The sequence below is a fragment of the Lathyrus oleraceus genome, chromosome 7 (assembly GCF_024323335.1).
Source record: "Lathyrus oleraceus cultivar Zhongwan6 chromosome 7, CAAS_Psat_ZW6_1.0, whole genome shotgun sequence".
NCBI classification, from domain to species: Eukaryota; Viridiplantae; Streptophyta; class Magnoliopsida; order Fabales; family Fabaceae; genus Lathyrus; species Lathyrus oleraceus.
In genome coordinates, this window is record NC_066585.1 from 69,462,872 (window position 1) to 69,477,383 (window position 14,512).

A 14,512-nucleotide genomic window follows, 5' to 3' on the forward strand; every position below is an offset into this window, starting at 1 on the left:
TGCAGATGATGTTATGCAATGCAATGGCATGTCAATCAGAATTGTTGGATCCGCTTGAACATCTGTCAGGTTGCACTTCCTGGAGAGAAATTAAGAGGATCAAGCAAAGCACACCAAACAAAGGTCATGGGATGGATCATGTTATCCTTAATATCAACCATCCATTTTTGGTGGATTATGGTTTACACCTTATCAACACCCAAGTTTCATTGATATTAAGGATACCTGAACGGATCAACCATGAATCAAGGGTTTATTGCAAGTCACGAGCATGGAGTTTAGGTTAAGAACCACCCAAAGGGAGTGTACTAAGGTTTAAACCTGCCAAACATGTTCTACAAAAGGTTCCCATAGTCATAATCCCATCTTTCGGATATTATCGGAGGAACGACTACTCGTATTCCAAAAATATTCTCAAGAGATACTCTTATGAGTGTAGTATCACGTAACAATCGTATCAAATCTTACACTTGAACGACTTTCGCACTACGTCCTACGAATAGGCCAAGATGGGTTTGGTAAACTAAGGTCCTTGGCTTCTAAGGTCTATATTGGAAAAAGTAATGTCTAACCACAACTTACTTGTGTGACATTATTGATCCCAACATGACCTCCACCAAGTGAATGGGCTTGCAAGTCAACTTGCTAAGGAATAACTCCACACAAGTCATCAAGACTATGCCATTCTCCTATCCTAAGTGCACTCGAGTTCGGGTATAGAACTCATCTCACAAACAGAACCAGTAGATACGGCAGTCATATGTACACAATGCAATAAAGCAGGTAAATGCTGAAAGATAAATTACTGTACAAAAGAATAAACACCCAATAAACAAACAACCTACAAAAGCTAGGAGGGACTCGCTTAGGGAAACCGGGTCCCCAGCAGAGTCGCCAACTGTCGCAACCTGAAAAATGGAATGCGAAAAAAAACAACCGGCGAAGAAAGACAGGAGAGTCGCCACCGTGTGTTATTTATCCCAAAGGAGGGAAAGGAAACGCTCGAAGTAAACCTGGAAAAAGGAAAGGACAAGACAGGGTCTCGCAACCAAATCTTGGGTTCGGGAGTCGATTATGCGAAGGGAAGGTATTTGCACCCCTACGCATCCGTAGTACTCTACGGGATCCACTTTTGTAGTTCTTGTCTAAAGGGTGTGGGTTTATCTAATGTGTTATTTACTAAAAAAAAGGGTCAAAAGAAAATGACGCGCACGGATGTCGCATCCACTGCATACGTATCTCATCTGAATATGAGAATCAGAGTCTTCGTAGCTCGGCTACCTAGGGTTAAGGGTAATTGTGCTCGCTAAGACATCGCGTCTTATGCCTACGTATCTCATCTGGAATGAGAATCAGAGCAAGCCGTAGTTCGGCTAACTACGGGGTTATGGGTTGGGTTTTGGACGAACGACGTTACTACGCAATCTACCGGATGCTCGACCTTTGAAGACTTACTCGCCTGTAGTAGAAGGAGTTAACGTGTTCTTAGGAGAAGAAAATCAATGAGTTGGTAGGGCTAGGGATGCTCATGCAAAAGGAGTCCTGGACGAAGGAACCTGTAAAAAAAATAAACACACAAAAACATTGCCTCCTATCGAGGTCTTCCAGCTAGGAAAGCAGTAAAATGCGGGAAAAATGTAAAAGTACCACGCGGTGATCGCGACTTTATGAGTCTATTGGGGTACTAACTGCAAGCGCACAATCTAATTGCGTAGTTTTAAAATATATCGATCCCGCAGGGACTTAATGAATCGATCTACCGTTTTTCTAGGGTTACTGCGTAAAGCTAAGGCGAATGATACTTTAATGATTAGGGGAAAAAATAAAACTAAATTTGGATCTAGATAAAATATCAAATAATATGGATATCAGTATGTAGTTCGTCGTATTTGGGGAATCAAATCTTCGTTGGTCTTTTTCTTAATTTTAAAATAAGTCTTTTCAGTAGACACTATTAATTAAAAGTCTTTTCCTCAAACTCTCGCTCTGTTGAATCAGACTATGACTTTATATTTTAACGTACGCTCTCACTATTTCGTTAAGTCAAAAATCACTTTTGAAAATAATAGAATCTATAGAAACTCCTTTTGAGAAAATACTAACCGTTTAAACGCCCTCGTCTCAAACTCTCGCTCTGTTGACTTAGATTATATGATTAAACTTAAATGCTTAACTCTCGTCCTCACATTTAACTTTTGAAAATAATTTTTGAAAATAATTAGAATTTAATTAACCTTAAAAATTGCTTTCGCCCTGATTTAAAATTAATGTTCAATTTACACTGTCCAGTTAAAAACTCAAACCGTCGTTCTATTGATTTTAACTTCTTTATGTCTTTTACTCTCGTACAAAAACCTTGGTATTAACTTTATAAATTGAGACCAGAAAAAGAGTGACTATATTCTGAAATAAATTTAAACCAACTCAACTTTGATTCCTTTATTCCGCTTATTTTACATACCGATATCTAAATTAATTAGCCAGACATGATGAACATGCATAAACAATAAATCATGCATAAATACGGTAATATCAAACAAACAATATATATAAACAGCGGAACAAAGCATATGTAAATTAAAACGATAAATCAATTAATTAATGAACCTGGAAAAATACTAGAGATCTGGATTTTATCTCCTACGCTTCGACGCTCGAACACTCCACCACAAGTCGGTTGGATTTGTTCTTCACAATTCTCAATCAGATAGGAAAGTAAAAACAAGGAAATAAAATACTATGATCTAACGTAAGGTTAGATCCAGTAAAAATTATACAATAGCTTCCGGTGTAGAAACTGTCGTGAGAAAGTAAATTGTATGCTTCAGAAATTAAACTAGAAAAAAGAAAGAAATAAATTGCTTGCAAAATTAGAATGCTGGAAAAATTGTACGAAGAAGAGAGAGCTTCAATTGGCTTTTGTGAGGTTTATTTATATTAACCTCCCAAGATAACCGTCTCCTAGAATGTGCCTTCAGTATCGTTCAAAGCGTCTCCGAGTGCATGAGAGAATTTAGGGGAAACCGTCCACTCCGTTACGCACGTAAAGCCCAAAATATAGGAGTGGAATGTGTGACGTCTGTCACACTATGTGTTACAGTCGTAACACTAGGTCTTAGGACGTGGCGATCGGCACGTGCTTGTTGCGGTCGTGACAGCAATTTTCTTTGTTCCAAACGTGGGTTGGGCTTTGGTGCTTCAGCTTGCTGCTTTTCCTAGAAAATCTTCTTTTTGCACCCCTTTTCTTTCTTTTTCACATGTGCTTTAAATAATGATACCTGAAATAAATAATAAGAAAATGTCGAGTAATATCAAATAATATAAAATAAATTGAATCAAATAACGATATAATATAATTAACTCAAGTCTAAAAATGTGATATAGTTTCATGTTATCACGCGGATAAAGATCCGAAGTAACAGCAATTAGAGGAATGGGAAACCCAAGGATCCTTCCAAGCTAAACACCATCAAAGAAAGTGAGTCAGTACAGGTAATCGGAATAAACCTCCAGGTGGTATCCCACAAATAAAGTGGAACACCAGGCAAGCTATCCCTGCAAGAGTATGTGAGCCCTCACAAAAACTCAACAAACAGGTTAGAGTAATATGACGGAATTAGGAGAAAACAGTGCCATAACAAACACAAAACAGGTTAGAGCAAACAGGATAGGGTATTCAAGAGTTGTCCCCAAATCAAAATGTAACCACATGAATCATGCCATTAAAATTCACAAAAAGCTCACAAAAAGCAACCAAGGGTAGGAGGCCTAAACCTCTTGTCAAACACATGCATCAAAAGGGTATCAAATTCACCCATAATACCTCATACATTCAGAGCATTCAACTTCAAAGCACAAAGGTAATGGGAATAAGGGCAAACCTGATTGGAGAGATCGGTTGAAATCAAATGGCACGGCTGGATTTGCAAACCAATGTTAGGGTTTGCTTGAGCTGAAAGTGTGTGAGTCAGAATGAACCTTTCAGAGTTGCCTGGAGGTTGCTGCAGATTAATTCTCACTCTCTCTGTCTAGGTTTCTCTCCAGGTTTTGTCCAGGGTTTTGTTCCAAGGAAACCTCAGAGTGTTTTGCTTCTCTCCCTTTTTCTATCTGTTCTCCCTCTTTTATAACCTGATTTTCATGGCTTTGTGGGCTCAAATGAGAGAGGTCCAAGTCCAAGATTTTTCTATTATATTTTATTTATTTATTTATTTATTTATTTATTTATTTATTTAATTAATTAATTAATTAATTTTTTAATTTTAATTTTTTTTCTTTTTTTTTCTTTCTTTTTTTTCGTTTTTTTTTTACAGTTCATGAACAAACTTTTGCTCCTTCAAGATTAACGTTTTGACTGACGAATAGAACCCTGTTGGAAGTAACTCAAGTCTTTCCCTTGTGTTGACTGATCATCTAAATAGAACCCACAAAGTGTCCTGGATGATGTTCAAGCTTCTTGGAGCTAATCCCGATTGACATGATGAAATACAATGTATCTAATGTTAAATGACCTAAAAATGAATGCGTGAATAAGGAGGGCAAATTTTGGGGTGTTACACATTCATAGACTTTAGTGTAATTCAAATCAAAACAAATTTCAACATTAATTCATAATTCAACAATCCACATCCATATCATTCTCTTTGGACCAAACACATTACCCTTTGGATACCTATGCAACTCTTGGTTAATCCTCGCCTTCATTGGTTAATCGCCTACTCTTAGTTAAACATCTATCTATGAACCATGCCCCTCTCTTTGGGTTAATCACCTTCTCATGGTTAAAACCTTTTTCATGCATGTCTGCCTTGTGAGACTCGGGCTTAGGCAGACCCCTTTCCTGCATGTTTTTCTTTGTGAGACTCGGGCTTAGGCTAACCCCTCATTTTCATACATGTCTTCCTTGTGAGACTCGGGCTTAGGCAGACCCCTGTTTTCCTTTATATGTTTGTCTTGTCAGACCCAGTGCTTAGACAACCCTTTTTTTTCATGTATGCCTGTCCTATGAGACTCAGACTTAGATATACCATTTCATGTATGCTTTCCTGTGAGACTCAGGCTTAGGCAATCCCCTTCATGCATGCTTTCCTTGTGAGACTTAGGCTTAGGCAAACCCATCATCCTCTTGCACGTTTTCCTTTTCATATCCAGTGTTTAGGCAAACCCCCCTTTGTAGGTCTTGACCCTAGATCTAGGAAAAACCCTACAACTCTGCATTGGCTAATCACCATTTGTTGGTTAAATGCCAGACTCATATTTCAGACACCACTCTATGGGTTCAAACAATACACTTTTGGTCCAAACAACACTTTCACCATTTCATAAATATTTTCCAATTCATTCACACACTTTTTTGATACAACTCAATCATAAACCTTTTCAAAACAAATTTCAATCTTTTTCATAAACGAACTGTTATAATATGTTCCTTAGCAGTCATACTAAAAGCTTAGAGCATCCAAACGAGGATCAAAATTAGCTAACGTCAAGCACTTCTAGGATACGATTATAACATAGTTCCCTAAAAACAACCAACAAATACTTATTTTATATCCCACGAACTACGAAGCTCTGATTTTCTCATTGCACTATGAAAATAAGTAGGCACAAGGGTTTGAATCCTCGGTGAGCACATTAATTAAAAACTTATTTTTCCTTTAATTAAAACCAATTATAAGTAACCTTTAGATAATAACACCCATCTGCATAAAGAACAATCAAAATGGCTCCCTTTGAGTACAACGGATGTGAGGGGTGTTAAACCTTCCCCTTGCATAACCGACTTCCTTACCCTTTTTCTCTTACCCTTGGGTTTTATTGATATTTTTCCACTCTTTTAGAATAAATAAAAAAATTTAACGACTCGGTTGTAGTTCGAGCGTGCGATGCGCTCAGGTATTTTTTTTGGCGCGACAGCTGGCGACTCTGTTGGGGAGTCCCTAAGTAAGTCGAGCCTATATTTGTTTGTTTTCTTTGGATGTTTGGGTGTTTATCTTTATTGATTTACTTTCTTTATTTTATTACATCTTTACTGCTTCATATATTCATTATATTCTGGATATCTGTTATATTCTCAATTATGGGATAGGTTTCATGATGTTATTTGAGAGAAAAACTCTACACCCGAGCTTGAGTATACACACAGGATAGAATCGTGGATAGTCGTGTTGACTTGTGTTTCGTGCGTTGGGTTGGCACGAGACCCACACCCAGACTAAATCCACTTAGGAGTACCATTTTCTTGTAAGAATTTTCTATGGCAAGGTATTCTCACTTGGATCCATGACTCTGGGAGGCCTTTTTAAGGACCATCTTTTGAAGACTTGAACCTACTTGTGAGGGGCATGTGGGTTTTTACAGGAAACCAAGAACTCTACATACCCTAAAAATCATGAATACGTCGAACCTTTGAACCTGCATTGAGAAATATATATATATATATATATATATATATATATATATATATATATATATATATATATATATATATATATATATATATATATATATATATATATATATATATATATATATATATATATATATATATATATATATATATATATATATATATATATATATATATATATATATATATAATCCAGAATATGGCGAACCTTTGAACCTATGATGTTGCATATCATTACATCATAAAAAAACTAATTTTTGCATGTGCATTTCTAGGAAATCCAGAAGCTTAGTCTTTGTTGAGCATTCAAGAAGATAATGAGTACTGGCAGAAGAAACACCTATAGTTACAAGTTCATGGAGCCTCAATTGAAGGATTTAAGAGGATTATGGACTCATTTGATTCTTGACAACAAAGATGATTTCAAGAAGAACTATGGTAACCTTCTATGCATCCTCAACATTGAAGTCAATGTGATGGCTATCCACGCTCTTGTGCAATTCTATGACCCTCCGATGAGATATTTCACTTTCTAAGACTATCAGTTGGCTCCAACTCTGGAGGAGTATTCATAGATCGTAGGGGTTTAGATTAAGGATCAAGTTCCATTTAATAACATAAAGGAACTTCCCAAATTTCACCATATAAATGAAGCACTTCACTTGAAGAAGAAGGAGGTAGAGATCAACCTTAAGCCCAAGGGTGGTACTCATGGTTTTACCGTGAAGTTTCTGATGGACAAGGATACAACTTTTGCGGATACTGGAAGTTGGAACACTTTCATTGTTATTCTTTCTCTGCTTATATACGGGATAATTTTAATTCCTAACATTGAAGACTTCGTAGACTTGGCTTCTATTTGTATCTTCATGACTAAAAACCATGTTCCTACTCGGCTTGCTGATACCAACTACTCAATTCATTTGAGAATCAGAAGAAGAAAAAAAACTATTGTATGATGTGCGCCCCTGTTGTGCATATGTTTTATGTCTCAATGGCCCAACAAAGGCTCTTTTGTTGAGAACAAAGGAAATATCAAATGGTCCTAGAGGATCATGTCTCTAACTGCTGATGATATCTCGTGGTATTCGCGAAACTACAATGATATCAAGATCATCCTCAACTGTGGTAATTTCCCTAATGTACCTCTCATAGGAACAAAAGAAGGAAATAACTATAATCCAAGTCTGGATTTGCGCCAATTGGGCTACCCAATGCTTGACAAATCTAACACCGAGCAGTTGGAAGAGTCTGTCTTACCTGAAGGGGTTGATAATCCATATTTGCTTAAGAGGATTAACAGAGCCTGGGGAGAGATTCACCATCAAGGAAGGGATGAACTGGGAAAGAAAAATTGTATAGAAAAAGAGGCCTACGCACAATGGGTTAGATAAAGATTCAAGGAAGTCCTGTTGCCTTTTCCATTTGAACCTTCCATGAGCATTCAGCCTCCAAACCTTCTTTTGTTCCTACCTCATAAGTTGATAAGCTTAAGGACACTATTAAGTTATTGGAAAATGAGAATGCAAATCTATGATCCTTCATTGGTCGACTCACTCAAGAAAAGGTAGACCTGGAGATCAATCTCAACCAGAAGAGAGAGCGTATGCTCAAAGATGTTGAAGTTGCTTAAGATGAACAAAACAAGCGAAGAAAGGTTGATGAAGATCTTAAGGGAACTTATGATTGCCTCTCTACAAAGAAGAAGCAACTCACAGAGACACAATATCATGCTAGAAAAGGGGTGACCGTTTGGAACCAAAATCTGAAATCTCGCAAAGAGATGGAGGAGAGCTATAAATCCCAACTCAAAGAACTTCGAGATAAGTTGAAAGATTTCAAAAAACAGTTGAAGAAAGAGCAAGGCCATGCTGAAAAGCTTGGGTTTTCTCTCTGCCAACGTCAATGTGATCTGGAAAGGGCCTTTGAAGAAATCAGAGAGTTGAAAGGGCAAGCGCATCAAAGTCTGGAAACTGTTAATCAACTAAGCAAAGAAGCCTCTAAATGGGAACGATGGTGCAGTCATCTTGAAGTTCTCCTTGACTAGAAGCAAGAATTTCTACAAAGCCTTTTACATGGACCTAACCTCACTTTATTGCATAATCTCCTCAATGATGTGCAATATTGGAGGGAAATACATGCACGCTTGGCTAAGTTTGTTGACCATACAATTGAAGACCTCCCGGGAATGATGAAGGAAGCTCATGCTGACATGTTTCCACACAATAATCCTAGGGATTCCTTCAGTCTCGGTGCAAGCTCCTACAAATGAAGGCTTTGAGTGAGTGAGAGAGAGAGAGATAGAGAGAGAGAGAGAGAGAGAGAGAGAGAGAGAGAGAGAAACTAAATTTCATCTAATGAAATGCTTCTGCACAAGGGTTCTATTTATAGAACCACTTGTGTGACTTGCAAGCTAAAAATCCCACTTAAGTGTATGTGGCCCATATCTTATGGTATACCAAAAAATCACTTCAACGCGTAGTACCTTACCATATTTCGTATTCTACTTAAGTGCAATGTACCTTACGATGTTCCATAATTCACTTAAGTGCATTGTACCTTATGGAGTTTCTTATTTACTTTATCTCTCATCAATCTGTCCTTTTGTGTGTGACCCTGTAGGTTTTCGCGACATTGGCAATTATATTAAATCACGTATTTAACATAATAAACAGTGAGCGGTATCTAGCAACACATCACTGCTACCCAAGGCACGAAAAATTCATGTGATCTGACAAATCCCTTTTTGTTATAATACTTGTGCGTACAATTATCCTTTTTCCCTTATGTCTATATTGAACACAAGGCATAAACCGTGTCATCCTTGTCAAGTTCAATATTGGGCCCTTAGACAATTATCTTATTATGCAGGATGGGCAAATTTCATCTAGGTCACTCATGTCCCTCAGCATGCTTCATGGAGTACCCATCAATTGTCTTTATGGTCATACAGTTACAAACAATGTTTGACCAGCAATAAAGCACTTGACTCTATATCTAGGATCCATAGTGGTTTCAGGTCGAAGGGTGGTATACACCATTATCACCATGAGAATAACTTATGACACTTTGCATAACATTATATATAGTATTCTCATAGCGGGTCAATCCAGTATAAATATTACTCCTAATATTCATAACTATGTTTAAGACTTGATAACTCCTTATCCATGATCCATGAGATGTGATCATTAGTCTATATACATAATAGTCTTAATGCTTTAATGTTATACCACTTCATAACAAAGCTCGACTACGGATATTTTAAGAATAATGTCCTTATGTTTAATGGGATCTCATGATTAAGTCACACTTGATACATTAAACGGACTAGCTATTCTAGGGACTTTATTAAACAAGCATAATAAAGAAAAAAGCCTTTTTATTATTAATAAATAATTCGATACAAGTACCAAAAGTATTGGCCTCTAGGGCTTACACCAACAATAACAACGAAGCTCCTCAAGATCAGCCTCGGCAGAATTTTGCATGTGACTGCGGAAGCACCTGTTGAAATAGAGAACGAGTATATGGGTCCTCCTATCAACATTCAGATTCCTCCACTAGTCATCCAACCTGGTATGCAATATCCTTATCAAGGCATTCAGCCTTCTAATCCTGGAATGCCACATGTTCATCCGGGGGTACCATATGCCAATGTTACTCCTCAGTATGTTCATCCTAGGGCATCTTATGCTTCATATGTTCACCATGGGGCCCAGTACGCTTAAGCTACTAATCTTGGGGGATAGTTTGTTAATCCTGGTATGATGTATCCGCCTCAAGGTCTTCCTCAGTTTATTTCTCCTCAAGTTCAACCTCAGTTCACTACTCCTCAAGGTTCTCATACAAGTCTGAACAAGCCTGTTACTGACTACCAATTGTTGGACGAACGGATTAGGGCCATCAAAGGGTTCTCAGCTTATGGGATGGATGCTAAGGATTTATGTATGGTACCTAATATGGTATTACATCATAAGTTCAAAGTTCCTGGCCTGTAGAAGTATAAGGGGTTGAGATGCCCGAAGAGCCACATTACAATGTATTATAGAAAGATGGCTTCTTACATCGATAACGGTGATTTGCTGATTCATTGCTTCCACGACAACTTGTGTGGAGCTTCTCTAGATTTGTACATAGGGTTAGAACATAGCAAGGTCTGGTCTTTGAAACATCTCTCTGATGCATTCCTGAAGCAATATAAGTATAACCTTGCTATGGCTCAATTAAGCTCAAATAAGTAACGAGAATTAAGCTCAAATAAGTAACGAGAATTTCAAAGAGTACGCCCAATGTTAGAGAGAAATGGCGGCCCGAGTTCGACCGCTTTTTTCTGACTCTGAACTCATGGACATTTTCATGAGTACACTCCAAGGGACGTATTTTGAAAAGAGGGTGGGAAATATGTCATCAAATTTCTCATATGTAGTCACAATTGAGGAACGTATAGAGAATGGATTGAAAACGGGAAGGATTTCAGGCGCTGCTAGTAATCAGGCAGGGCCAAAGAAACCTCAAAGCAGTTTAACAAGAAGAAAGAAGGAGAAACAAGTGTTGTAATGGCCAACGTTCATCCTTAATATCAGGCACCCATGGCTCTCATACCACATTATTTGTTCCCGTCTGTTGTCGATGCTCAGTATCAACAGCCTCCATTTCAATATCAAGCACCACCTGGGTATCAACAGCCTCCAACTCAGACTCCGCAAAATCTATGACCCGCATAGAATAACCGAAGTCAGGGGCAGGGACAGAACAGACAGTGGAATAACAGTCAAGATAGAAGACGTCTTCACTTTGACAAAATTACAGTGCCTTACACCCAATTGTTGCCTTATCTTATTCATGTGAGGGCAATTGTTCCTAAAGAGATACCGCCTGCTACTTTTCCATATGGTCTCATGCATAATTCCAATGTTTCATGTGCATTCCACGTCGGATATATAAGGAACTCTACAGAAGATTGCTTGATTTTTAAGGTCAAGGTTCAGGAACTCATTGATCAAAAGTTATTGTCCTTCTCGGAAGAGCAACCAAATGTAAAGATCAATCATTTACCTGGACACAATGGGCTTGCAGTTAACACAATCGATGAAGAGGGATATACATAAGTATTCAAGGAGGTCTCTAAAGTTAAAACCCCAATGTTAATAATTATGAAGAGATTACAAAAGCATGGTTTCTTGAAAGATTTGCACAATGATTATCGTGTTTGTGAAGTGGAGCCTGATTAGTGTGATGAAATGAATAGTTGTGTACAAAGTCTGATGAGTAAAGGGGTGATCTAGTTCACTAAGAAAACTTCAATGAATAAGTATCAACCATTGGACCAATTACTATTGTTTACAAGAGAAATAAAATTGAGGTACCTATGAAAAAGTTGTTACAACCAATAAACATTTGTGTTCCCAAACCATTTCCATTTCAAAGTATCAAGGTTGTGCCTTTGAGGTATAACACCATTGCCTACGTAGGAGGAAAATCCATATAATTCTATGAATCGAAAATTGCCAACATAGAAGGGACTGGGGGCATGACCCAAAGCGGTCGTGTGTTCGCTCTGAAGTTTGCAACACGGTCAATTTCACCAACAACTACTCTCTACCAAGAAAAGAGCATACCAACACCCTTTCCTTGAGAGAATGGGGCATTAACATCCATCCTTCACAATACGGTTGCAATGACTGCTCCGCCTGTAAGGAAGGATGTCACAAACAAAGAAACATAAACTACCTCCTCCAAAGGAAAAAGAAGTAGTCTAAAATATGGATCAATTCGGTCAAAAGTCGTCTAAAATATCAGTAATTCCTCAGATTAATCCAGAAGAGTAATTTCAAAATTATGGATCAATTCGGTCAAAAGTCGTCTAAAATATCAATCTTATCATTGATTTTAAGCTCAGGAGATAACAAAATATATTAGACGAAAGTCCTAAACATTGCTCATGTAATGCAAGACATCATCGTCGACCAGTTCAACGATGTAGTTGCAAACATTACTGACAATCATTACTAGGATTTAACAATGTTGGATTCCAATTGGAGAAGTTGCCCACAATAGAGCATTACATATTTCTGATACTTGCATGGATACTCTTCAGTCCAGAGTCCTTGTGGATACTGGTTCCTCACTCAACGTAATGCCTAAAAACATGTTGAGTTAGTTATTGGTGGAAGGAGCAGAGATGAGGGCCAATGATTTAGTTGTGATAGTTTTTTATGTCTCTAGAAAACAAGTAATTGGTAAAATTTATCTTCCTATTCGGGTCAGACCTCATTTGTTCACCATCACATTCCAAGTGATGGACATTAACCCGACTTACAGTTGCTTACTAGGGAGAGCATGGATTCATGATGTTGAGGCAGTAACTTCCACGCTGCACTAGAAGCTAAAATTCATGGTAGAGGAAAAATTGGTTATCATTTGTGGTGAATAAGACCTGCTCATAAGTGAGTTTTCATCATTCTGGTATGTTGAAACTAATGAGGGTGCTGCAGAGGTCCCTTTTCACTGCTTGGATTTTGAAGATGTCAGCATAGCTACATCCAATATGAACAAGACACCATAAGTGATCCTATCTTCTCTGAAGAGCGCCAAAGAAACACTTGAAAAGGGTAATCCTCCTGGTTGGGGACAAGTATTAGATGTTGCTGAGAAGAATAATTGTTTTGGTATTGGGTATCATTTGTCATTACCCTTGCTCAATCCAGAAGATCGAAAGAAATTCTTCCCTATCAAAAAAGTGTTCAATAGTGATGGTTTCAAACACGACGACCTTGTGGCAGTCATAGAAGATGCGAGCATATAGGTTCCAAGCTTTGTGCGCAGGTGACCACCTGGCTTCACATTGAACAATTGGACAACCTCCATGATCCCTACAGTCTTTTCAGTGACAAAGTAATGCATTTTGTATTTTCTCAATCCCTTGTCCTCGCCCAAGACAAGAGGATAGCTTTTGTAAAGGGCATTCACATGTTTTCAAATCATTATATAGTCCATCAATAAAAAAATATTTTGCATTCAAAATCATGTTCCTTTCCTTTATTTTTTAATTTTCACAATTAAATGGAAAAAGCTTCTAAAATAAAATCTCATAAGCATGCATAAAAAATGAATCCATTGATAACAACACGACTATAAGTCCATGTAACTCTAGGCTCCCAGCTAACCATGTCGAAGACGGCGGTGAGGAAGATTGTGAGTTTCCAGTTGAACTAGCCAGGCTCCTTGAGCAAAAGCAAAAAGAGATTCAGCCACAATAAGAGTCGGTAGAGGTTATTAATCTGGGGACCGAAGAATCCAAAAAATAAGTGAAAGTTGGGGCATCTCTGAAAAAGCACATGCATACAGAGTTTGTTAAATTACAGCAAGAGTATGTAGACATCTTCTCCTATTCGTATCAAGATATGCCTGGTTTAGACACTAACATCGTTGAGCATCACTTACCACTCAAAATTGAATGTTTGCCTGTCAAGCAGAAGCTCTGAAGGACAAGACCAGACATGGAACTCAAGATTAAAGAAGAAGTTATGAAACAGTTTGATGTTGGCTTCTTAGCTATATCTGAGTATCCTCAATGGTTTGCGAACATAGTATCGGTCCCCAAGAAGGATGGTAAAGTCAGAATGTATGTAGACTACAGAGACCTCAATAAAGCAAGCCCAAAGGATGATCTCCCTTTGCCTCATATTGACGTATTAGTTGACAACGCCACACAATCTCCGTCTTATCATTTGTGGATGGTTTCTTCGGATACAATCAGATAAAAATGTCTCCTGATGATATGGAAAAGACTACTTTTATCACCCCGTGGGGAACATTCTACTATAAAGTCATGCCTTTTGGTTTGAAAAATGCAGGGGCAACTTATCAAAGAGCCATGGTAACCCTCATTCACAATTTGATACATAAATAGATAGTAGTTTACGTGGACGACATGATTTCCAAATCCAAAACAAAGGACGAACATCTTGTCCATCTGACGAAGTTGTTTGCTAGACTCTAGAAGTATAAGCTACGATTGAATCCTGCAAAGTGCACCTTTGGGGTTAGATCTGGTAAACTTTTGGGTTTCGTTGTCAGTCAACGAGGCATTAAGGTTGACCC